General features: G+C 41.3%; 1 protein-coding gene and 1 non-coding gene across 4 annotated transcripts in view; both read right to left on the bottom strand.

The window, feature by feature from the left end:
- Positions 1-26,269, bottom strand: part of LRMDA (leucine rich melanocyte differentiation associated) — a 1,194,775-nt gene that overhangs the window by 215,931 nt on the left and 952,575 nt on the right. The gene's annotated exons all lie outside the window — the stretch shown is intronic.
- Positions 25,464-25,568, bottom strand: LOC133240804 (U6 spliceosomal RNA). Its single transcript, XR_009734401.1, has one exon. It is a non-coding gene; the product is annotated as a U6 spliceosomal RNA (small nuclear RNA).

Genomic DNA, 26,269 nt, shown 5'->3' with positions numbered 1-26,269 from the left:
ACTGAAGAGACAAAAGACATCTCAGGAGCCGCAGGGCATAGTCTCTGTAGGAAATGTCCATTCTCATCAAATTGTCCATTAGTCTCTGAGCCTGGAGACATGGCTGTGAATTCAGCTCAGATTCAAGATTCTAGGACCATTCCTTGATTTATTTATAGACAATTAAGACTTGTAGCTTGAGGATTCTACTCATTCCTCACCATGGTAAATGTAGAGACTTTTGCCTCTATAAAAATCACTGCAAAACAGTAATTGTCCTTTTTCTGTGGTTAACTGTAACCCAGGCAAAAAGAGTGCCTTCTAAACAGTGCCTCCACTGCACTCCTTCTCTTCTTTCTCCTCCCGTGGCAGCCCAGGGAAGAGTATTCAGAACCGTTCAGTCCGAGCACATGATTCAGTAAAGGTGGCTGCCCCTTCCCGGCCCTGACTCAGCCCAGGGGAGAGCAGAAGCAGAAACTTCCCTTCCAGATGTTCAGTGAGGGGAGAAAGTCACTCCATCCTCCAGGGACAAAACAGTGCTTTGGATTTCAAAGGCGGATGTCCCAGAGGCCCCACCAGACTCACTCCACAAATTTTTGATGAATGACCGTGGCAGGCATCAACTTTGCAGATTAATGACCAAAAGAGTTTAGTTTATGTCTCAGTGGAAGATGATAAATTTTCTCTTGGCTTTGAGAATCTGAGGGATTGAGAAGCCCAGCTAACCACAGCACCTCTGCTTTCGTTCACGATGCTTTACCATGGATCGTTTACTTTCTACATTCCCCTTTCAGTGGGTTTTCATAAATGTAAGCAAAACAGGCAGCACACCTCTTTGTTCTGCTTCTTTCGCAATACGATGGCTACCAAGTGATTAGAAATTGTCTTTGGGTTGGTATAGTTGGTGGAAAATCACTGAGGTTTGTTGTGAAATTCATTCCCAACTCATAACTCAAGTAGACACTGAGTGGCTTGTTTTCCAACTTTAGACTAGGCTGCTTAAGAGTACTTGTGTCAAAGTAAAAATGTAACTCAAGGCCAAACCCCATCTGTGTGTGTGTGCGTGTGTGCATGTGTGCACAAACATATGTGTGTCTTTTACACAGTGTAAAGTTCATACCCAGAAGTAGTAAGGTACAAGCTAAAACCTGAGCTGAGTCAGGATTATGATTATTTTTTTCTACCCTCCCCCATTTCTCCATCTTAACAAGGCCTTATTCTTTCATATCCTGTTAAACATTATGGACAATGTTTCCATGAGAAGAGATATTATTACTTGTCTATCCCCCTCATCATATTTTGCACAAACCATCATATAAATGAACAATCCATCATCTTTATTGAACAATGACAACCTGCCTAGCTCTTTTCTAGGTATTTCTTGGGGATACAAGGACAGAACACGGCATGCTCCCTACCTCACAATCCATCTGAGAGCGTAAGTGGAACTCCACAGAGCACTGCAAGATGATAGGTAAGCAGGAAGGCATGGAAATATCAAAGTACATAGCTAGAATATAGTCTGGAGAGGACTGTGTGAGATGGAGGGCATTTTCACGGGACCTTGATGTATAGGTAGGAGTTAGACAAAATTGCAAAAGCTAGTGAAGTGGATATTCTGTGCTAAGTGCGGTGACATGTGAGGTGAGGGTATGGAAGTAGAGTGTGGGTTTCCAGGTGGGAAGGATTAGATAATAAGGAAACAATACATCACAAGGGCTTGGAACATCAGAAAGAAGAGTTAAACAAAGAAGATGGGTTGTTAAGGGAGGGTAGGTGAGGGTCACAACAATGAAAATAAGAGTTCAATTTCCCAACTACTTGGAATATATTTAAAGAGAAATTGCAGGTAGGTGATGCATATTATGAGTGATACCTATAAACAACTGTCAATTCCACTTTGGCTTCTCACTGAAAGAGTTAAAAACTTAATATTCTTCCATTTTTTTCAGTTAGCATGATAAAAAAAATAAAGACAACCAATCTCAAATAAATGACATTTTAATATGACATTAAAAGATTCCAAAATGAGAGACACCAAGGGAACATTTCATGCAAAAATGGGCTCAATAAAGGACAGAAATGGTATGGACCTAACAGAAGCAGAAGATATTAAGAAGAGAAGAACTGTATACAGAATACACAGAAGAACTATACAAAAAAGATCTTCACGACCCAGATAATCATGATGGTGTGATCACTGACCTTGAGCCAGACATCCTGGAATGTAAAGTCAAGTGGGCCTTAGAAAGCATCACTACGAACAAAGCTAGTGGAGGTGATGGAATTCCAGTTGAGCTATTCCAAATCCTGAAAGATGATGTTGCTGTGAAAGTGCTGCACTCAATATGCCAGCAAATTTGGAAAACTCAACAGTGGCCACAGGACTGGAAAAGGTCAGTTTTCATTCCAATCCCAAAGAAAGGCAATGCCAAAGAATGCTCAAACTACCGCACAATTGCACTCATCATCTCACACGCTAGTAAAGTCACGCTCAAAATTCTGCAAGCCAGGCTTCAGCAATATGTGAACCGTGAACTTCCTGATGTTCAAGCTGGTTTTAGAAAAGGCAGAGGAACCAGAGATCAAATTGCCAACATCTGCTGGATCATCGAAAGAGCAAGAGAGTTTCAGAAAAACATCTATATCTGCTTTATTGACTAAGCCAAAGCTTTTGACTGTATGGATCACAATAAACTGTGGAAAATTCTGAAAGAGATGGGAATATCAGACCACCTGATCTGCCTCTTGAGAAATCTGTATGCAGTCAGGAAGCAACAGTTACAACTGGACATGGAACAACAGACTGGTTCCAAATAGGAGAAGGAGTATGTCAAGGCTGTATATTGTCACCCTGTTTATTTATCTTATATGCAGAGTACATCATGAGAAACGCTGGACTGGAAGAAACACAAGCTGGAATCAAGATTGCCGGGAGAAATATCAATCACCTCAGATATGCAGATAACACCACCCTTATGGCAGAAAGTGAAGAGGAACTAAAAAGCCTCTTGATGAAAGTGAAAGAGGAGAGTGAAAAAGTTGGCCTAAAGCTCAACATTCAGAAAACGAAGATCATGGCATCTGGTCCCATCACTTCATGGGAAATAGATGGGGAACCAGTGGAAACAGTATCAGACTTTATTTTTGGGGGGCTCAAACATCACTGCAGGTGGTGACTGCAGCCATGAAATTAAAAGACGCTTACTCCTTTGGAAGGAAGGTTATGACCAACCTAGATAGCATATTCAAAAGCAGAGACGTTACTTTACCAACAAGGTTCGTCTAGTCAAGGCTATGGTTTTTCCTGTGGTCATGTATGGATGTGAGAGTTGGACTGTGAAGAAGGCTGAGCGCCGAAGAATTGATGCTTTTGAACTGTGGTGTTGGGGAAGACTCATGAGAGTCCCTTGGACTGCAAGGAGATCCAACCAGTCCATTCTGAAGGAGATCAGCCCTGGGATTTCTTTGGAAGGAATGATGCTAAAGCTGAAACTCCAGTACTTTGGCCATGTCATGTGAAGAGTTGACTCATTGGAAAAGACTCTGATGCTGGGAGGGATGGGGGGCAGGAGAAGGGGACGACAGAGGATGAGATGGCTGGATGGCATCACTGACTCGATGGACGTGAGTCTGAGTGAACTCCAGGAGTTGGTGATGGACAGGGAGGCCTGGCGTGCTGCGATTCATGGGGTCGCAAAGAGTCGGACACGACTGAGCGACTGATCTGATCTGATCTGAAGTGACATACAAATGATTTTAGAAACATTGCTTCCACTCTGATGTGGAATCAATAAGAACAACACAAAGCTGACTTATATTACAGTCAATGGCCAATGGGAGGGATCATTTATAAAAGGCAGTTAAGGAGAATTTGACTTGCTTTCCTGCATTAAAACAAGACAGGCTCATAAAAGGCACACTGGTTACGAGTAGGATGACTAAGTTTTTTGAGAACCAACCGAGGGTGCATCCATACCAGAACCTGCCCTCAGAATAATCCATAACAAAGGCATTAAACACATGTATAGTTGCTGCTGTTGCTCAGTCGCTAATTCACGTCTGACTCTTTGTGACGCCATAGACTATAGCATGCCAGGCTCCTCTTTCTTCCACTATCTCCCAGAGTTTGCTCAAATTCATACCCACTGAGTTCGTGATATTATTTAATCATCTCATCCTCTGCCGCCCCCTTCTCCTTTTGCTTTCAGTATCTCCCAGCACGAGTGTCTTTTCCAACGTGTTGGCTCTTTGCATCAGTGGACCAAGGTATTGGATACTTTTCTAATCAATATTCAGAGTTGATTTTCTTTAGGATTGACAGGCTTGATCTCCTTACAGTCCAAAGGACCCTCAAGAGTCTTCCCCAACACCACAGTTTGAAAGCATCACCTCTTTGGCTCTCAGCTTTCTTTATGGTCCAACTCTCACATCCATACATGACTGCTGGAAAAACCTTAGCTTTGACTAGACGGACCTTTGTTGGCAAAGTGATGTCTCTGTGTTTTAATATGCTCTTTAGGTTTGTCATAGCTTTTCTTCAAAGGAGCAAGTGTCTTTTAATTCCATGGCTGCAGTCATTGTCTGCAGGGATTTTGGAGCCCAAAATCTGTCACTGCTTTTACTTCCCTATTTGCCATGAAGTGATTACTTTAACATAAAAATATGAAGAATTCATTTGTATTTGAAATCACATATTATTCTATATTATTTACCTTTCATCGACCCAAATCCTATAATTTAACCAAAAAGGAGGACTAGTTAATAGTGGCAGTTAACAGTAATTAATCATAAGACTAACTAAACATATACGTGGGAAAATTTTAACAATATTTTTATAATGTTTCTTGTCCTCTGATACAGCAATTTATTTTAACTTTTAAACTCTTTATTTGATATTTAAATTTTACTACCTTATCATATTATTCTATAGTCTTAAAATATGTAAATATATGACTTTTTAAAGGGAGAATGAAAATATAAACATATTATCTATATTTAATAAAAAATAACAATGATATATTTTTTAATATGATATAATAGGATATTTTTACTTCTACTATTCCCTTTTCAAATAATACTTCTCTGAACTGCCTGTAGCATTTGGGATACCTTCTTCTCCTTCATGTAGTGGTGACTGAATATAGTCAAATGTAAAATTCTCTTTGACTTGTGACTCTGCTCTTATCAAGCCTACAATTTAGTGTTCTAGTGTCAGTCCAACGTGGAGACATCAAACTCAACACCATGTCAGTGAAAGTGCTTCAGCAAGGAACACTTCAGAGTTTACTTACTAGCAAGCACAGGATCTTAAGACTTATAGGAATTCATTTTCTGCTCTCCAAAACTGTTCCTCCACCTTGTATCTACATGCTTATTTTGATAGATCAGCAGTTTGTCAACCAGATAGTTACACGATCATTTATCATAGAGATGGTCCATGTCCATTGTTTATAAAACATTAGGAAGCAAATTAGATGCCATAATAAGTAAATGTCTTTTTCTAGGGGGAAATAGTTTTAAGGCACAGAGATAATTCAAACTGGTGAAATTGCAGTTGGATTCCAAGTAAGTTATAGTTTTAATACAGAAATTGAGAAAGATGTGTTTGAATTGGCTGTTCACTTGATTCATTTTTGGTTGTTTAGAAGCAGCCTTATTTTCCAAAACTGAGGTTTTTCCTTTGTACGCATTTTTCTCTATACTATACATAACATCAGACAACACAGATAATTCTTTTCTAGGCTCCTTGTGACCTCTTCATAGATTATCAAAGAGCAGAAACACCCTATAAATTTCTGTTTTATTGTAATCCTTTTCTCCATGCTTATCCTTAAAGGATTCCAAATTAGTGAAACATTCTTCTCACCTCATACTCTGAAAATATGAGTTAGAGCAAGGCAACATTTTAACATCTTTTCTGTGGGTATCAATAATTATAGCCATTTTGTAGACACATATCTAAAAAAGTTGTCTCCATTTCTATTAACTCAAATATTTCAAGTGCTTTGGCTTGCTTTGAGGAAGCTGAAAGTGACCTAAATTTCTCATTATGAAGGATTCAAAATCACAGGGAAGCATAGTATTCCCATTTGAGCAGTCTTATAAACAGGGTGGACAGGATATTTAGCTGGTGAGATCATGATGCTGGGAAAGTTGAGGGCAGGAGGAGAAGGGGATGACAGAGGATGAGATGGTTGGATGGCATCACTGAGTTGATGGATGTGAGTTTAAGCAAACTCCAGGAGATGGTGATAGAGAGGATAGCCTGGTGTGCTGTATCCATGGCATCACAAAGATGCGGATACGACTGAGTCACTAAACTGAACTGAAAAACTTCAAAAGTAAATGGCATTTAACAATATTTACATTTGCATTATCTGCCAATATGCAGTGAGTATAGAGTGAAGTATAACTTGCATTTAGATAAGATAACAATCTTTTATGTTTTCTGCAGTTTCATTAAAATCTTCACCAAAATTAAGAAGATCATCTGAAATTTGATTTTTCAAGTCCAAATACTCAAGAATCGGAGGGAAAATTATCTTGTTGCTGTGATTTGAGGGGCCACTTGATCTACTGCAGAAAGCATGGTTATTCAACAGATTTGAAAAAACAGCTCTACTCTCTAGAGGGTCAACATATTTGGTATTCCAAATGTCCCCTTTTGTTAATCCATAGGACATTTAAACCACAAAGTATGCATCAGAAAATACAACTTTAATCAGTTTCATAGAGCAATCATGAGAATAATATGATAATGCAGCTTGTTTGTGCAACATACCCAGGATAACTCAGTGGGGCCTATTTTCTGCTAAATGTTGGTACCTTCTTGGAAGATGAAAAAGCTTTGACTGATTTAGAAGTACTTGTATGTCTCATCCCAAAACTGAGATTCAATTTTCTTATGTGCCCCTGCATCTTCTCCATGTCCAATTCCAAATTCTTTTTAATTTTTAAAAATGATATCTACATAGCATGCAAAATACTCTGATTATTTATCAGCCCAATTAAGTGGCATGAGTCTTTTCATCTTTAATTAAAATAAGATCCATGAAAGTGAAAGTGGAGAGTGAAAAAGTTGGCTTAAAGCTCAACATTCAGAAAACAAAGATCATGGCATCCAGTCCCATCACTTCATGGGAAATAGATGGGGAAACAGTGGAAACAGTGTCAGACTTTATTTTGGGGGGCTCCAAAATCACTGCAGGTGGTGACTGCAGCCATGAAATTAAAAGACGCTTACTCCTTGGAAGGAAAGTTATGACCAACCTAGATAGCATATTCAAAAGCAGAGACATTACTTTGCCAACAAAGGTTCGTCTAGTCAAGGCTATGGTTTTTCCAGTGGTCATGTATGGATGTGAGAGTTGGACTGTGAAGAAAGCTGAGCACCAAAGAATTGATGCTTTTGAACTGTGGTGTTGGAGAAGACTCTTGAGAGTCCCTTGGACTGCAAGGAGATCCAACCAGTCCATTCTGAAGATCAGCCCTGGGATTTCTTTGGAAGGAATGATGCTAAAGCTGAAACTCCAGTACTTTGGCCACCTCATGCGAAGAGTTGACTTATTGGAAAAAACTCTGATGTTGGGAGGGATTGGGGGCAGGAGGAGAAGGGGACGACAGAAGATGAGATGGCTGGATGGTATCACTGACTCGATGGACGTGGGTCTGAATCAACTCCGGGAGTTGGTGATGGACAAGGAGGCCTGGCGTGCTGCGATTCATGGGCTTGCAGAGAGTCGGACATGACTGAGTGACTGAATTGAACTGAACTGAACCTTCTTTGAGATGTCTAGGTCATACTAGTATTGGTGCTTGAATCATCTTCATCTTTATGATCTGAATTCTTAGAAAATATGTTCACAATAGTTACATGTAAAAAATTAAACTAATGCCATCTTGATACAAAGCACAATATTTAAGCTACACATTCCACAGACAAAGTCAAATAGATGGATGGTTAATGCTTGCAATCACAATGTAGTGAAGAAGTACGCTTAAGTTGCATCAGTTGGAATGAAACAACAGTGGATGATTCATCAGCGTGAACTTCAAATCATGGTTATAACACAAAGCAGGAAAACAGTGACAGCAACTCCAGAAGGCAGATAATCTATGCTATACCTTCTTCAAGCGAAAAACAGCTTTGCTTCCCGTGACTATCCTTTGAGGCTGCCATATGGATTTTAAACTTTTACACCAACCTTTGGCATTCATCATCAAAGCCCAAGATGTTTCGTATCCCAGGGACAGGATTTCCAGGATGCAGGAGTTTCAGGGCTAACATCATGACAGCAGCAGGCGGTCCAGGACAGTTCAGGCTTGTAGGACGGTGATACCATTCAGTACAAATACTAGCAAAGTTTACAACAAAAAGAATCATCAAACCAATCATCTTCTAAAGACACAATGTATTAATAGATGGAACAGGCTATTTATTTGAAATGCATCTTGGAAGTTATGACCCACATTCAAAAGTGAGTTGAATAAAGAAGAAGATGCCTATCTGAAAACAGTATAAAACTGACCAATTGTGCAAAGGTAAAGACATTTAAGGTGACTCAAAACCTATACAACTGACGGCTGTAGGAGAAAATATGTAGAAGGAACAAACTATGGACCAGCCCACCATTCCGCTGGCCCCTGCCCTGCCCTGTGACTTGTGCTTTTGGAGAGTGTTAAATTATTAAGACCCTGGGGGCTCTCCCTATTCTCTAGCGCCTCTTATTTATATTAGTTTCCTGTTTAATAAAAACTCTGAAAATAAGTCACTGTTATCCATCTGAATGCTTAGTTCCAAAGAATAGCAAGGAGAGATAAGAAAGCCTTCCTCAGTGAGCAATACAAAGAAATAGAGGAAAACAATAGAATGGGAAAGCCTAGAAATCTATTCAAGAAAATGAGAGATACCAAGGAACATTTCATGCAAAGATGAGCACAATAAAGGACAGAAATGGTATGGACCTAACAGAAGCTCAAGAGATTAAGAAGAGTTGGCAAGAATACACAGAAGAACTATACAAAACAGATCTTTATGACCCAGAAAACCAAGATGGTGTGATCACTCACCTAGAGTCAGACAGCCTGGAACGCAAGTCAAGTGGGCCTTAGGAAGCATCTCTAAGAACAAAGCTAATGGAGGTGATGGAATTCCAGTTGAGCTACTTCAAATCCTAAAAGATGAAGCTGTGAAAGTGCTGCACTCAATATGTCAGCAAATATGAGTGGCCACAGGACTGGAAAAGGTCAGTTTTCATTCCAATCCCAAAGAAAGGAAGAAAGGTAATGCCAAAGAATGTTCAAAATACCACACAATTGCACTCATCTCACACACTAGCAAAGTAATGCTCAAAATTCTCCAAGTCTAAGCTTCAACAGTATGTGAACCAAGAACTTCCAGGTGTTCAAGCTGTATTTAGAAAAGCCAGTGGAACCAGAGATCAAATCACCAACATCCACTGGGTCACTGAAAAAGCAAGAAAGTTCCAGAAAAACATCTACTTCTGCTTTATTGACTACACCAAAACCTTTGACTGTGTGGATCACAACAAACTGTGGAAAACCCTTAAAGAGATGGGAATACTAGACCACCTGACCTGCCTCCTGAGAAATCTGTATGCAGGCCAAGAAGCAACAGGTAGAACTGGACATGGAACAACAGACTGGTTCCAAATTGGGAAAGGAGTATGTCAAGGCTGTACATTGTCACCCTGCTTATTTAACTTATATACAGAGTACATCATATGAAATGCTAGACTGGATGAAGCACAAGCTGAAATCAAGTTGCTCAGAGAACTATCAATAACCTCAGATACACAGATGACACCACCCTTATGGCAGAAAGCAAAGAAGAACTAAAGAGTTGATAAAAGTGAAAGAGGAGAGTGAAAAAGCTGGCTTAAAACTCAACATTCAAAAAACTAAGATGGTGTCATCCAGTCCCATCACTTCATGGCAAATAGATGGGGAAACAATGGAAACAGTGACAGACTATTTTTGGGGGGTTCCAAAATCATTACAGATGGTGACTGCAGCCATGAAATTAAAAGATGCTTGCTCCTTGGAAGAAAAGCTGTGACCAACCTAGATAGCATATTGAAAAGCAGAGACATTACTTTGCCAACAAAGGTCTGTCTAATCAAAGCTATGCATTTTCCAGTGGTCATGTATGGATGTGAGAGTTGGACTATAAGGAAAGTTGAAAGCCAAAGAACTGAGGCTTTCAAATTGTGGTGTTGGGGAAGACTCTTGAGAGTCCCTTGGACTGCAAGGAGATCCAACCAGTCCATCCTAAAGGAAATCAGTCCTGAATATTTATTGAAAGGACTGACGCTAAAGCTGAAGCTCCAATACTTTGGCCACCTGATGTGAAGAACTGACACATTAGAAAAGACCCTGATGCTGGCAAAGATTGAAGCCAGGAAGAGAAGGGGATGACAGAGGATGTGATGGTTGGATGGCATCACTGACTCGATGGACATGAGTTTGAGCAAGCTCTGGGAGTTGGTGATGGACGGGGAAGCCTAGCATGCTGCAGTCCATGCAAAGAGTCGGACGCAACTGAACTGAACTGAACTTGTCTTTACAATTCAAAGCTATACTCTGAAAGTCTAAATCAAATACTCAAATAGTCTAAATCCCTAGTCTAATGTATTATCTGTACTATCTAATTTTTAAAATATTTGCTGTCTTTCATAAACAGGGCAACAAGTACCTCTTTTCTTTCTCTACACAGCTAATACTATTTGAGTCTTTTCAGAATATATATTCACATGAACATAAGCCCGTTACTTTTAGTAGGGAAACTTTAGAGGAATGTATGAATATACTTAGCTATGCCCAGTGGAAGCCTCAACTAATCAGAAAAGACTCTTAAGTTGTATCTGGAGCAGCACTGCCCAAAACGTAAGCAAAGAGACACTGTATTAATCAGCTGTACAGATAAATATATCTGAAGAACACTGGAACTAAAACTGGGTGCCAAATTAGAGATTCCACATATTATTTAATAGGCTTAATTTTTTAATTTATTTAATAGGTTTAATTATTATTTAATAGGTTTATGTGCAATAAGCACCTTAATAGCTGAAAATCTTACATTTGTTTCCCGAGATTTTTAATCAAGAACTTTACAAATCTTGAAACACTTCTCTGAAGCAGTGTTCTTCAAACTACACTTTGGGATGTGTGCAGGCATGCTAAGGTGCTTCAGTCATGTCTGACTCTCTGTGACGCTATGGACTATAGCCCACCAGGCTCCTCCATCCTTAGGATTCCCCAAGTAAGAATACTGGAGTGGCTTGCCATGCCCTCCTCCAGGGGATCTTCCTGACCCAAGGATTGAACCTGCATCTCTTATGTCTCCTGCATTGGCAGGTGGGTTCTTTACCACTAGTGCTACCTGGGAAGCCCACAGTTTGGGATGCATGGATATAAATAGAGTAAAATGTTACAATGTGATTCCATTTAAGTTCAACTAAAGCCTCAAGACAATAGAAACCAACCAGACCCACATCTAAGATGGGGAACCGGAACACCTAGGCAGGACCTACAATGGAGGTATCTAAGAATTAGGTTTGCAGCACTTAGCTGATTTTATCTCTCTACATTACCAAGAAAAGATATTGGATGGTGCAGGAGAGCAGTCTGGAAGTGCAAAGTGGAGGTTTCTTTAAAGAGAATTTTCAGGTTTGCTTGTAATGCTTCACCTCCATGGATAAGGCTTAGGGAGACTTCTGTCATCTCAAGCAAATCAGAGGAGATCCAGTGGATCACTTGGACACCTTGATATGTGTCTCCTGCATTTTCAGGATAAGAATGAACTGACATATGACTTACGTCTAAAAAATTTAACACATGAAAAAAAGACTATGGCTGAGGTTGCTTTCTAGATGGCTCAATAAAAGAGGTCTGTTTGGAGGATGTAGCCATTTCCCACTATTAGTAAGTCAAAGATCTATATTTCCATGGAGGAGATTAGGGCCAAGTGTAAGAAAAAGCTCCCTGCGTTAACCCTGGATCCTGCCCTGCTGGAGGTACAGAAATCTCAAAAGAGAGAAGTTCCCAGATGTCCAGGATTTGAAAGAGGAATAACAAGTGAACAGCCTTAGGAGACTGTGTTTATTACCATCAAGTGAGAGGACTCCAGCTGTTCATGAAACAGCCTAAGGAGAAGGGCCAGACTACGCATCTGTCCCTGGAAGAGCAAAGCAGGGCCAGACTGGCGGCAAGTCTGCTCCTGCCGCCTCCTCCTGCCTCTTCCTCCTCTTCCCTTTCTTCACTGAACCTACCTGGGGAGTGGGAACGAGAAGAAGATGAAAGAATAAAGGAAGAAGACGTCCCTCAGTCCACAGAAGAGACGTTATCTGTGGATGAATTTCACATTCTTACCCTAGACTGGGATATTTATAACTGGATCCAGAATATTTCAAGACTCAGCAAACAGAGGACTTGTTTTCCAAGAGTGAGCTGCAAGTTTGGGGCACCAACTGGGATTTTATTCAGAGGCAGAGGAAGGTCTAGTCCTACAGAGTGAATACACGGGGGCGGGTCTAAGAAAAATAACAAAGCTGTACTGGACCCTGGCATATACCACTAAACTAAGCCAACATTCTTGGTAAAAGTGCCAAACATATACATTACCATATGTAAAACAGATAACCAGTGCAAGTCTGATGCCTGAAGCAGGGCACCCAAAGTTGGTGCTCTGTGATGACTCAGAGGGATAGGGTGGGGAGGGAGGTGGGAGGGGAGTTTAGGATAGAGGGAACACATGTATACCCGTGGCCGATTCATGCTGATGTATGGGAAAAACCATCACAATATTGTAATTATCCTCCAATAAAATATTTTTTTAAAGTACCAATGGCTTCATATATAGTCCCTGAGGCCAATCCTGTCATTCTGTGTCTCAGAGGCCCACTGCAAGGAGTAGCAACCCACACTCGCTTGCATTTGCATGATATTTCCATGTCCAACTTCTCAACTGACACTCACAACTCTACAAGGTAGCTGCGTAGGTATGACTGGTCCTGTTTTACAGGGGCAAGAACTGAGGATCACATCTGTGACTTGACTTATCTAAAGTCTAAAACTCAAGCACTAGCAGACGCAAGTTGTAGAACTCTTGTCATCAGACTTCTGTTCAGTGCTTTTCCCAACACACACGCTACTTTCTCTAAAGCACAGGAGGAGTGGTTACTGGCAAACACTAGAATCCATTTCTCCAATGTGACTGGAAATGACTTCTCAGTGAATAAAACCGAAATACTTAAACCTGTTAGGTTTTCTAGATAGCAACATCAGCTTTCAAGTAAAGTCAAGAGCAGTATAAAACAGTATGACTCCAGGCAGAGTTGCTTAAAGTCTTTTTCCAAATCCAGGATGGTTACTCAAGATAGCTTGATGGATTTTGTTTTTCTTCCTTTAAATATTAATAATTGGGAGGGATTCTTTTTGATTCAGTTTAGTTGCTTAGTTGTGTCCGACTCTTGATTACTTAAAATGTTGTGTCTTCTGGCACAAAGCGCAAGGCCAATTATCACTTTTTCTCTTTTCTTTTTTCAACTGGCACAAAATCTAAGAGAAGCCTCGAGGTGCAAATGATCTGTAGTCTATTTAACATCATGGTTATTTATTTTTATGAGACCTCATTGTTGTTCCCTAAATTATAGGTACATTCTTGGCTCCACTTCCCACTCTTCTGCAAACCTCCAAATACGGTTTCTATCTATATTTCCAAATAATCTTCAGTATTTTGTCAAACATTCAACATTGCATAGATGGCATGTTGGACCAAGGCAAGGATCTGTAGAACTGAGTAATTTAACCCAGGGCTGTGACCCCAATTCTCTCCTAGGGGCAGTGCCACATGATTTATCAGGATTGCCAAGGGAAAATTCTCAGGTTGCAACATTTCACAAAGATTGAGCACTTTGGGTTAATGTTGTACCAATGTTGAAACATCTAGGTTTCTATATTTTTATAGTTTTACTTAGCTATTTGTGCCATAATTATAAAATGGGCCATCATTTTGCAAAGACTTAATTACCACCCTCTTTTCTTCTTTTCAGTGGCCTTCTCCTAATCTGTGTCACTCTACTCTTGCCTTTGTCTCAGTAGGAGCTAAGTTCTTAAGACTTCTGGTTCCTCCAACATGGAAAAATTCCCTGGGAATTTTTATGTAAACAAATTTGGTTAAGTTGCTGCAATTTAAGGTCGAAATTTCCCCAGCTTTACCAAAGAATAATTTAAAGTAATAATAACTGCCCCTGGAATACAAATAATAATCCCTTATAGTTTTAAATTATAGGTTTTACACCACTCTAATTTGTGTCAAGCAAAAGAATAAAGTGCTAAACAAATATAAGATTATAGTTGTACTGAAGTTGCCCCTTTCTCTAACTGTTAAAAATTCCATTTAAACTTTGAGGTTGGGTGTAGATATCAAGGCAGCAAAACGGTCCCCTATTCCACAGGCACAGCTAATTAACCCCTTCTCTGCACCTCCCATGTTTCTCCTTATACAACTTTAACAGCCTATTTCATGACATTGAAGTTATTTTCACACATATCATCACTAAATGTTCCTTAAAAAGGGAAAGACTCTCTATCTCCATGTCATGGTTCCAATTCTTAGGAACTCAAAAAGTGTTGTTGAAGTGAGCTATCAAGAACCCTGTAAAGAAAGAGGTCATGTAACCATTATTCCTTTTTAAAAACAAGCTAACTGAGCCTCAAAAAGCTGAAGGGATCTTGCCAAAGTCACAGATCTTATTAAGAGAAAGAACTTGAATCCAGATACCTGCAGCTCCAGGGTCCATGGACTAATATTACGTCTCCGTCTTTGGTAACTTTTTTCACAGAATGATCCCCAAAAGTTTAAAGCAATTTTTTGTGTATTGTTTTTTGTTATTTGCTCATTTTGTTAATTTAATCCAAGGGAACAAAAAAAAACACCAACTTTGTTTTTAAGAAACAAAATTCTACATTTTTTTCACGGAGACAGGTTGTTTATGTCAACAAACTAATGAGGAAGAGAAAAGGGGAAAGGGGGGGGGAAACAAAGGAAAGAGGAAAGAAAGAAAAGGTAGGAAGGAAGGGAGGGGACAGATGGACAAAAAGCTTGAGCAAAAGCATTCCAAATTAATTTACGTCATCAAACTGAGTCTCAACCTGCCTTTCCAATTTTATTTACCATCACTACCCCCTACTCATTCTGTGTTGCAGGTAATTGGTCTAGTTGTGACAATCCTAAGGATAAGCAACTAAAAACAAATTGATTCTTATATTGATCTTATATCCTCCAACCTTGCTAAATTCACTTATTACTTCTGGTAGCTTTTTACAGATTCTATTACATGATCATCTGTGAATGAAGAGAGCTTTGTTTCTTTCCAGTCTAGGCTTTTTTTTTTTTTTTTTCTTTCTTGTTTTCTTGCCTTGTTGCACCAACTAAAACCTCCAATACAATGCTGTGTAGACATAGCAAGCATATATTTGTATGTTTTTTTTTTAAACAACAAAATGATTGAATATTTTTCAGGCACTGAGTAAATTCCACACCAGTTAAAGGTAAGAATTAGTCTCCATCCTAAGGATGTTATGACCTGGTGGAGAAGCTCTCTCTCTACTGAAAAACAAACAAAGCTGGAAAGATAAGGCCAGAACAGGTCCTTGAGTAATAAAAGTAACCACAGCAGTAATAGGAGCCTCATTACTTACAGAAGGACTACTATGGCCCAGGCACTGTTGAAAGATCCAGGTATGTATTAATTCATTTAACTCTTCCATCTTATCCCCATTTTATAGGCAGGGAATAAGAGACACAGGAAAATAAATAATTCATGTCTCCACAGCCAGTGTTCTCAAGAGTTGGACTAAATTGCCTTCAGTTACCATGTCTTCATTAATAGGTATTGAGTGTCCACTCTTTGCTAATTACTATGTCACTTTCAATTAATTTAACTATCACAATTATCTTGTCTTATAAAGGAACTGAGCTTCAGAGAGTTTAAGTGACCTGTCCAAGGTCACCCAACTAGCATAAGACTCAAACCAAAGTGTCCCGACTCCAGATTCAATACTTTTTTCTACCACTCCCTGATTCCTCTTCAAATAGTTAATATTTATACAGCACTTTGCAGCTTACTGATCTGATGTGATCTTGCAGCTTACAAAAATTGTGATCACATTTATGCCTTCACTGCCACTTAAAGAGGTTGAGATTTTATTCACTAGGCAAAGGAGAACCTTTCTCTGTTTTTGAGGGGAGGGAAAATGTGAAAGGTAGAAGAGGGATTTGGGGAAGATGAGCACAGCACTCTGCTAGATGGGTTTGCCAGGGCACATATGCATGCACAGGGTTAGGAGGCTCCCACCTCTCAGGACCCTCTACATTCACCTCTGAACCTGTAAGTCCCTCCCTCCAAACTCATGTGCCAGTCGGAAGAAGTCCTGCTTTAAATAATGTGCCTGGAGGGAACTCCCAGAAGAGCAGAGATAATAAAAGTATTTCTTATGTCACTTCTCCCTGCATTTAACTTTGGAGGAGTATTTTTGTTAACTGGGAAGAGCACACCAAGGAACCATTATCACTGATACAAGAAGAAAACGGATGGCAGATTTCCTCAGCCACGTCCTGTCAGTGTCAACAATTTAACTAAACATATAATAGTCATAACCTCATCAGTGTTAAATTTTCTAGGTTTCTGGCACATATCTCTTCATCTCCCTCATTAAGTTTATAGAGTGTTCTCTGGTACATTTGCTCAGTATGAAGATTTCAGTTTCAACTGGCACATATTGGAGTCAAACGGGAATGATTTTTTTTCTGCCTTAAGTAGTTAGCAGAATACGAGAGCGTATGAAATGGACCAATGCCCACAGCCAGGTATTTGGCCAGTAATTGCAGATGGGTTTGACCCCATCCGTCACAATCCCACCCTGCTCGCTAGGGATGGGTCCAACACAGAGAGACTAACCAAAGCCCGAAATACGAAGAGTTACTCTGATTTCAATATCTCCCTTGATTCACACCTTGCATCACTATTCCCTACTTAGGGACTCCCCTCATTCACAACTGGAGTCCCAAGGCACTCACTATTATGCCCGCTTCAGGATGGTTGCTCCAAACAAACTCCCTAAACCCAAATCTATCCCGATCCTCTTGCACTTAACCTAAATTGGACAATCTAGTATTCTGTGCTCAGCTATGTCAGAATGATTGTTAAAAATATTTTTTTTTTTTTTCAGGCAACTACTTAAGTGGCAGGACTTCCAGATGTTCAAGCTGGTTTTAGAAAAGGCAGAGGAACCAGAGATCAAATTGTCAACATCCGGTGGATCATCAAAAAAACAACAGAGTTCCGGAAAAACATCTATTTCTGTTTCATTGACTATGCCAAAGCCTTTGACTGTGTGGATCACAATAAACTGTGGAAAATTCTGAAAGAGATGGGAAGACCTGCCTCTTGAGAAACCTATATGCAGGCCAGGAAGCAACAGTTAGAACTGGACAGGGAACAGCAGACTGGTTCCAAATAGGAAAAGGAGTACGTCAAGGCTGTATATTGGCACCCTGCTTATTTAACTTCTATGCAGAGTGTTGGGGGCCGGCGTGAGGCACTCCACCCATGACAAAGGTCATGAGGAAGGAGGCTCGACATACACAAAGGCGGGATCGAGCCTCAGGAGTCCCCCTGGAAATTCTCGAGCATCTACCCCCATAACCAGAGCCTGCCTACTTTACTACTTTGTGCTCTCCCCTACACCTCTGACTTTACGGGGGGCTGTCCCCCACCAACTCTTTCGGAGAAGGAGTTAACTTAGAGCTCCAGTTAATAATAATTCCTGGGCGTGACAGGAGTGTTTCAACCTACAAACTCCTCTGAAGGTTCTCTAGCCTGCCTGACAGGCTTGTCTGGCCACATGTGATTGCTCACAGCCTCCCAACCGTGAGAGGCACGAGATGCTTTAAACCTTCTAAAAACAGGTTCCTTAGAAAAGTTAGAAAACCATTAGTATAAGTATAGTGGGCTGATTAGAAATTGTATTGGTGAAGGGTTTTTCATTTGTTAGGCCAATGTTTGTTGCTTAGACTCCACATCCCCTGCCCTTACACACATTAATGAATATATAGAAGAAATAAGTATTAACCTTTGATATAAATCACATTAGACCTTAGGCTAAGTAAATTCTTTCCTTAACTAAAACCCACTACACCCTCACCCTATAGGAATGTAACTTTATGTGGGTGGCATCTGTTTTAAGAATAATCACCCTTGGAGAAAAAAGTGCTCTGGTTGACTGACCACTGTCACAAGGAGAGGGTCGTAAATTGTCAGCAGGCCCCCCTGACCAGAAGATGATGTAACACCCCTAAGACCTCTGTATACATTTGTGTGAAGCACCTGACTTTAATAAAAGTCAGGACTGCTGTCCCCACGTGACTTTTGTATAACATCTCAGTGTATAAAAACAGACTCTGGAAAATAAAGAATTGGGATCAGTTCCTCGAAATACTGGTCTCCCCATGTCGCTCTCTCTCTCACTCTGGCTGAGTCTCCATCTGGAGCACGGAACCCACCATGCTTACTAATTATGCCTGGGCTTCTAAGATCCGACCAGGGAGGCCTCAGAGTCTCCTCTCCTTCTGGAGAACGGAAGGATGCCTGCGGCCTACGTAAGTGGTGCAAGCTTCTTGTCTTGAAGTTTTATTGGTCTCCCGCGTAAACCAAGCTACTCAGCCTCTTTTCTCCACTGAATTTTCCTACTGAGCTATCCTCATTCTATTACTCTTTATATCTTTGATGAATATTTAAATAGTCGCCGAAGCCGTCTCCCCTTCGAATACCCTGGATCAGCCGGGGCTGGACCCCGGCAGCAGAGTACATCATGAGAAACGCTGGGCTGGAAGAAGCACAAGCTGGAATCAAGATTGCCGGGAGAAATATCAATAACCTCAGATATGCAGATGACACCACCCTTATGGCAGAAAGTGAAGAGGAACTAAAAAGCCTCTTGATGAAAGTGAAAGAGGAGAGTGAAGTTAGCTTAAAGCTCAACATTCAGAAAACGAAGATCATGGCATCTGGTCCCATCACTTCATGGCAAATACATGGGGAAACAGTGGAAACAGTGTCAGACTTTATTTTTTGGGTTCCAAAATCACTGCAGATGGTGACTGCAGCCATGAAATTAAAGATGCTTACTCCTTGGAAGGAAAGTTATGACCAACCTAGATAGCATATTCAAAAGCAGAGACATTACTTTGCCAACAAATGTTCGTCTAGTCAAGGCTATAGTTTTTCCTGTGGTCATGTATGGATGTGAGAGTTGGACTGTGAAGAAGGCTGAGTGCTGAAGAATTGATGTTTTTGAACTATGGTGCTGGAGAAGACTCTTGAGAGTCCCTTGGACTGCAAGGAGATCCAACCAGTCCATTCTAAAGGAGATCAGCCCTGGGTGTTCTTTGGAAGGAATGATGCTAAAGCTGAAACTCCAGTACTTTGGCCACCTCATGTGAAGAGTTGACTCATTGGAAAAGACTCTGATGCTGGGAGGGATTGCGGGCAGGAGAAGAAGGGGACAACAGAGCATGAGATGGCTGGATGGCATCACCGACTTGACGGACATGAGTTTGGGTGAACTCCGGGAGTTGGTGATGCACAGGGAGGCCTGGCATGCTGCAATTCATGGGGTCACAAAGAGTCAGACATGACTGAGCGATTGAACTGAACTGAATTTAAGTGACAGTAAGCTTGATATGACTTCTTCCCCAGGAGCTCCTGTATTTTAAAAAGAAGTACACAGAATCAGGTATATTTTAAACTATAGAATAAATTCAGCCATGGAGAGAAGGTTCTGAACAGCTTCAGGGTAGGACTTTTTCCAGCATCCATCAAATGTCCTTTGAGAAACAGCTAACCCTATCAACATACTCAGACCTCAGTTCCTCTTGTCATTTAGGAATATCGTTACTGCATCATTGTGGGGAATGATTAAGTTGGTTCATAAACCTCTTAGAAAGCAATATAGTACTATACAGAAGTGAGAGGTTTCTAAAGCCTTTTGCAGTTTGTCCTTTGTATGGGTAACACACTTGACCTCACTCCATGGAGTCAAAAGAGACTGGAAACCACCTGGGTAATGAATCTATCTTTCAGCTAGACAGGAGTATAACTTGTACCTACACTACTTCCTGGGTTCAAATCCAGATTATCCTATCTCTCGTTTCTCAACTTCCCACAAAAATAGAGTCCCTGTTTCCTGGGTGCCACCTTTAACACTGGCAGCAGACGCCTTCCGGAACCTGCTCACAAGGTTGCCATACCAACAATGGTGAACCAAGGCAGTTTGTGGACCAACTCAAGGGCAACAAGATGCTCTTGGTCCTGAGATAAATAACTGAACCAAGCATGTTATCCATGAAGAAAGATCAAACTTGGTACTGTCTTACTTTGAAATAGAGCTCCATTCCCAAGCATAACAAACCTTTGTATTTTTATCCAAAATGTATCCTCCCAGACCTACAACTGCTGCTGTCTTTTAACCAAGACATCGGTAGTTGCTGTTTAGTTGCTCAGTTGTGTCCAACTCTTTGTGACCCCATGGACTGAAGCACGCCAGGCTTCCCTGTCCTTCACCATTTCCCAAAGTTTGCCCAAACTCATGTCCATTGAGTCGGTGATGCCATCCGACCATTTGATCCTCTGTTGGACATGAGTGCACAGTCTAAACCTTCCTTCACTACTTTTCATCCCAGGTTCCTTAGTGCATTAGAAGTCTATGTTTATCTATGAAAGTAGTAAGTTCTAGGTTTGGGGGAACCTTAAATTATGGGAAAATGATCTCAAAATTTCTGATCAAAGTGTCACAGAAGGATCTGAAGAATATCCTGGGACATTCTCTTTGTTTACAAGACAAGGAATTGAGGCCTGAGCTTAAAGTCACATGCTGGAGTTGCAAGGCAGATATGAAATGCAGACTCAGATCTAATGCATATGTATCCACTCTACCATATGGCATCCTTCCCCTCTGCTGCCCATGCCATCAGCACTAATGGAACCACCCATCCTGTCACTGTTCCCTAGGAGTTAATGAAGGTCTTACATCCCCACTAACCTGTGAAACGTCTACTTTCCCTTCCACGGGTCTTCTCATATTTCCTCCTCAGCTTCCTGGTCAGTGCTGGGAACTCATGGACCTGTCCTCAGCAGTTTTGCAATGACCAATGGAATGGATGAATACCTGACTGCACAAGTCCTTATCACTAGCACTGCTATGGTCTGTTCGCTGAGATGCCAATGTTTCTCTCATAAAATACAACCACCATGACTCAGGGGAATGAGGGTGTGGAGGACAACTTCTACAGCTAGCCAGCTCCATAGGTCATTTGCTGCATGTTCTGTGGCCCATGGCTTCCCTGGTGGCTCAGACTGTCAAGAATCTGCATGCCGTGCAGGAGACCCAGGTTCAATCCCTGGGTTTGGAAGATCCCCTGGAGAAGAAAATGGCAACCCACTCCAGTATTCTTGCCTGGAGAATTCCAAGGACAGAAAAGCCTAGCAGGCCACAGTCCATGAGATCGCGAAGAGTTGGACACAACTAAACAACTAACACACTGTTGCCCATGCTCACATGAGCCAGTGTGCAGGAACTGAAAGAGGCAGAATGAGGCCTCAGCCTGGGGATGGGGGGAGTGCTGCCCCAGCCAACCACCTCTGCCGTGGGAGGTTGATGACAGATGCAGAGCACACAACTCTGGCTGGATGCCAAACATCTGGACCCAAAGTCAAGCAACCATGTCATTCCAATCAAAGAAAACCTAATCAACAAACATTTCCAGTGCCTACTATGTGCATCTAGACTGCTGTGGTCAAAATGAAAGACATTTAAGTCCTACTCAAGCCCCGAATTCCACTGTTCTCTGTTCCAGATGCCTGATACTGCATTAATCAAACATTTATGTTTTGAATCAAGCACTTGTTGGTATATGTTGATGTGCCGGCAAAACCAAAAGTTTGGAATTATTTCTCATTCCCTTTACTGGTACCCTTGTCAAGCTCCTTAGATGGAGGCTGAGAAGAATTTACCCCAAACCCCCTACCATTTCTAGCCCTTCTCTGCCTTGCTGCCTACTGCTCCATCAGAATGCAGCAGGGTTGGGGGGGGCATGCTTCCTCCCACTTTTCCAGGGAAATATTCAGGTGAGAACACCACCAGAGGCAATCTCTTTCTGAAATCAGTGTTCAGTTGCCTCTAGGCTCGCACACACTCAATGCCATGAGGGAACCCTGTGCATAATTTGGCATCTGTAGTGCTCTAAGAACAAAGGATATAATATCCCTTTGTTTCTGGACATCCTAAAGTGACAATGACATCTTGGTTGACAATGATGATTCCATATTCTTTTGTAAATCAAGTTATTTCTGAAAGAACTTAAAAGAGGTGAATGAACATTCAGTTGCTTTATATCTGGCGTTTCTCCCATGAGGACTGCCAGAGCTTTTACTGATAATCCCACCAAGCACTGTGGTCATGAAATGAACCAAGTCTAGGGATTTGCTTCCAGCTTGCTTTAGGCCTCCCACTGTTCTCACTCTTCAGTAAGAAGAAACAGCTACTGAGGCTAAGGTGGGAGCACCTCTCCATATGTGACAGTGGTCTCTGATTTGTCCAAGTCCCCTAGCTGTTGTCAGGCAGGCTCTGCACACACTTCAGATAATGGCGTGATTGTGCTCATCTTTCCTATTTCCACAATGGCCTCTATGTTTCTCAAAGTCAACTGAGGTCTCACACCTCAGGACACCGAGCACAGGATGTGTACAATAATCATGATATCATGTTTACAGACAGGGAAATAGCAGACCACTAAGGCCAGACTTCCTTGTAACCTTCCTACAGGAGATGGAGGTGGGAAACTGGAAATGTGGGTCTCCCCACCCTAGGTGTTGTGGCTACCCCCTCAGAAGTGTGAAATACAGGACCCTCTGGTCACTTACATTTTTTTTTTAATTTTATTTTATTTTTAAACTTTACATAATTGTATTAGTTTTGCCAAATATCAAAATGAATCCGCCACAGGTATACATGTGTTCCCCATCCCGAACCCTCCTCCCTCCTCCCTCCCCCTCCTCCCTCCTCCCTCCCCATACCATCCCTCTGGGCCGTCCCAGTGCATCAGCCCCAAGCATCCAGCATCGTGCATCGAATCTGGACTGGCAACTCGTTTCCTACGTGATATTTTACATGTTTCAATGCCATTCTCCCAAATCTTCCCACCCTCTCCCTCTCCCACAGAGTCCATAAGACTGTTCTATACATCAGTGTCTCGTTTGCTGTCTCGTACACTGGGTTATTGTTACCATCTCTCTAAATTCCATATATATGCATTAGTATACTGTATTGATGTTTTTCCTTCTGGCTTACTTCACTCTGTATAATAGGCTCCAGTTTCATCCACCTCATTAGAACGGATTCTCTGCTGCCCACCGCAGAGGGTGGTTTCTGCAGCCAGTCTGCTCAGGGAGCCACTGGGCTTCCTCACTGTCCAAGCTCAGCTAGTCCAGGGAAAGAACATTAAGGGTGTTTTCCTCACAGGCCTGAGCAGCATAGAAGGAAGCTTCAAAGTTCCTATCTGTGGGCAATGCTGCTCTAGACAGCGCTTTGGATGACTGCTAACAAGCCATCCTGCTGAGTAGACGTACCGACAGCCAGGGTGGGGCGAGCAGAGCCTATGCCAGATTTTGATCCTCCTGCCTTGCTCCCTCGGTTTATAGAAAGCCTGTAGTACTTTCTCATCCTTAAACTCAGGACCTAGATCAGGTTCTGAGTAGTCTATCCCTGGTACTCTGAGCCCCACTCTGATGTCCCTAACTCTACAAAACCCCTTTGGTTCTATTCAAGAAGAAAGTTCGCAAGACAGCTTCCTCAAGAGCAAAAGTTTCAACTCAAAAGTCTCAGCTCCTTTTATCTTCTCAACCCCACCCCCAGCACAGTGATGAGCTCACAGACGAGACAGAGGCTGTAAGAGGTGGGGAGGGCATCCCCACCTCCCTGTCTCCTTCTACATCCTGCCCATACTCTGTACTCTCAACCTGGTTCTATCTTTCTCACTGGACTCTATTTCACTAGCTCTCCACTAACTTAACTTCTTTGTTACCAACTTGATGCATGTGCCCAGAACGGAGGGACAGAAATTCCAAAGTCACCGCTTATCCCCTCCCAATGCCAACTCCCTCATGGAATTTTGTGACCCAAAGATGACCCTGGCCTACATACTGGAATTTTTTTTTTTTTTTTACACCATAAAAGAACTATTTCTGCAAAGAATTTTGAAGTTGTCATTTTCATTTTAAAAATAAGATGATAAAACACACACACACAAGCCATTATTTGTAAAATGACTGCAGATGATGAAGAGGAATGCATATCAATACACACGCATGCATACAGATGAGTGGGTGAGCACATGTGTATCTATGTATCTATACTGGGGGGGGGCCAGAATGAGCCTCTCAGACGAAGAGAATGACTGAATACTAAGGAAAATGACAGGAATCAAGAGTGTTTTCAAATTTCTTCTAGTTTTTCCTTCCACCAGTCCCTCCAAATTAAAAAAAAAAAAAAGTTTTTGTGGGAATTCCATTTAAATTTGATATCTAAATGAGCTTCAGAGCAGTCACATGCGTGGCAGAAATGCAGGGGTTACAAAGCAGGGTCTCACTGTGGTATGAGAATGATTGCTAGCTAAAAAGGGAGATTTTCTAGTTCTCCTCTGGCATTGCTTAGCTAAATAAACCCTGACACCTCTGCGCCTCGATGCTTGATATCTTAGATTCTTTCCAGGGCTTACTAGTGTTCTGTGGTTATATTATTCAAAACTATGTGGATATTTGGAATAATGATTAGCGTGTCTATGATGACCACCACTGCCACCACCGTCATCCTGACTTCTCTTCTTTCTAGACCAATCTGCAATTGCCTCTACCTTAAGGGAACAAATAATAGATTTCCTCATTTTGCAAGGAAGACTACAGACAGAATTTTCAGTGACTCTACCACTATATCTGGGTAGTGCCAAGATCAGACTTCATGAGAGCCAAAGAGCCCAGTGCAACACTATCTCAAATGCTAATAATGGAAGACCCTTCTAACTGGGTTTCCAAAGAAGCTGTCAAAGGGAATCATGGAAATTCCAAGAAAATTTGATCTTCAGAGAGCTTGGACTCTGCTTATGATCATGAGTTCGGGCCAGGTTCAGACTTTTCAAATGCTACTCCAAATACTCCCTAACCCAGGAATTTGGGGCTACTCAAATGCTAACTCAGTGTCCCTTCCTGTCACAATCCGCATTCATGCAATTCTTTACACTGTTAGCAGCTTATGAAGTTGGATGTGTCATTCCTCCACTACACAAAAAAATTAGACTCAGCTCCTCAACCCAAAGATATCTCGGGTAAATTCATCTTCTACTTTTTTAAAATATAGGATGCTTCAAGAATTTGCACATCATCCTTGGGCAAAAGCCATGATAATCTTTTCTGTGTCATTCCAATTTTACTATATGTATTGTTGAAGCAAGCATGGGAAGGTCTTTCTGAAAGATGGAATGTTAAGTGGTAAAAATCACAAGTTTTGGAATCACACAGGCCAGCATAACTTTAAAAATCTCGATTACGAGAAGGTAGCATCTGAGAATTACCCGCTTGTGTTCTGTGTAGGGATTATTCATCTCTTACCTCATCAGATACAGTTGTCACAAAGCATGCACTCAATAAATATTTATTGAACTAAATTATCTATCCTCATATTGAACAAATTTATTTTCACTTCAAGTGGGCTCCACAATCTCTTAGCAACCTGATTCTATGTTCCCTGCAGTTTCTATAAGGATGCGTTCTGGGTTTGGGATATCGATGTCTTTGTCCCACCTCATCCATAAAGTCTTCCCTGACAAGTCTAGCCTGCCTACTCTCCTTTTTCTGACCCCCTGTTGTACTTATTCCAGGTTCCAGTCACTTTGGCCCACGTGTGATATCTTATCTTGCATGGAAAATGTGTTTCATAAACACATCATCCTTCCCAGGAGCCTATAAGTTCCTCAAGGGCAAAGGCCATATTTGGTATTTATTTTGTACGTCCCATGGCACACAATGCAATACAGAACCCATAGCAGACTCTGAAAAAGGACCATTAAATTGATTTGAATTTTAAGGACAGTTCTCCACTGCCAGTGAAGACTTTCTTTCAGAGAAGTATTGAAAGGCAGGATTGGCTATATTCA

Source organism: Bos javanicus, chromosome 28, assembly GCF_032452875.1.
Source record: "Bos javanicus breed banteng chromosome 28, ARS-OSU_banteng_1.0, whole genome shotgun sequence".
Lineage (NCBI taxonomy): Eukaryota > Metazoa > Chordata > Mammalia > Artiodactyla > Bovidae > Bos > Bos javanicus.
Note: the sequence above shows the minus strand (reverse complement) of the source record. Positions and strands in the feature narration are given on the sequence as shown.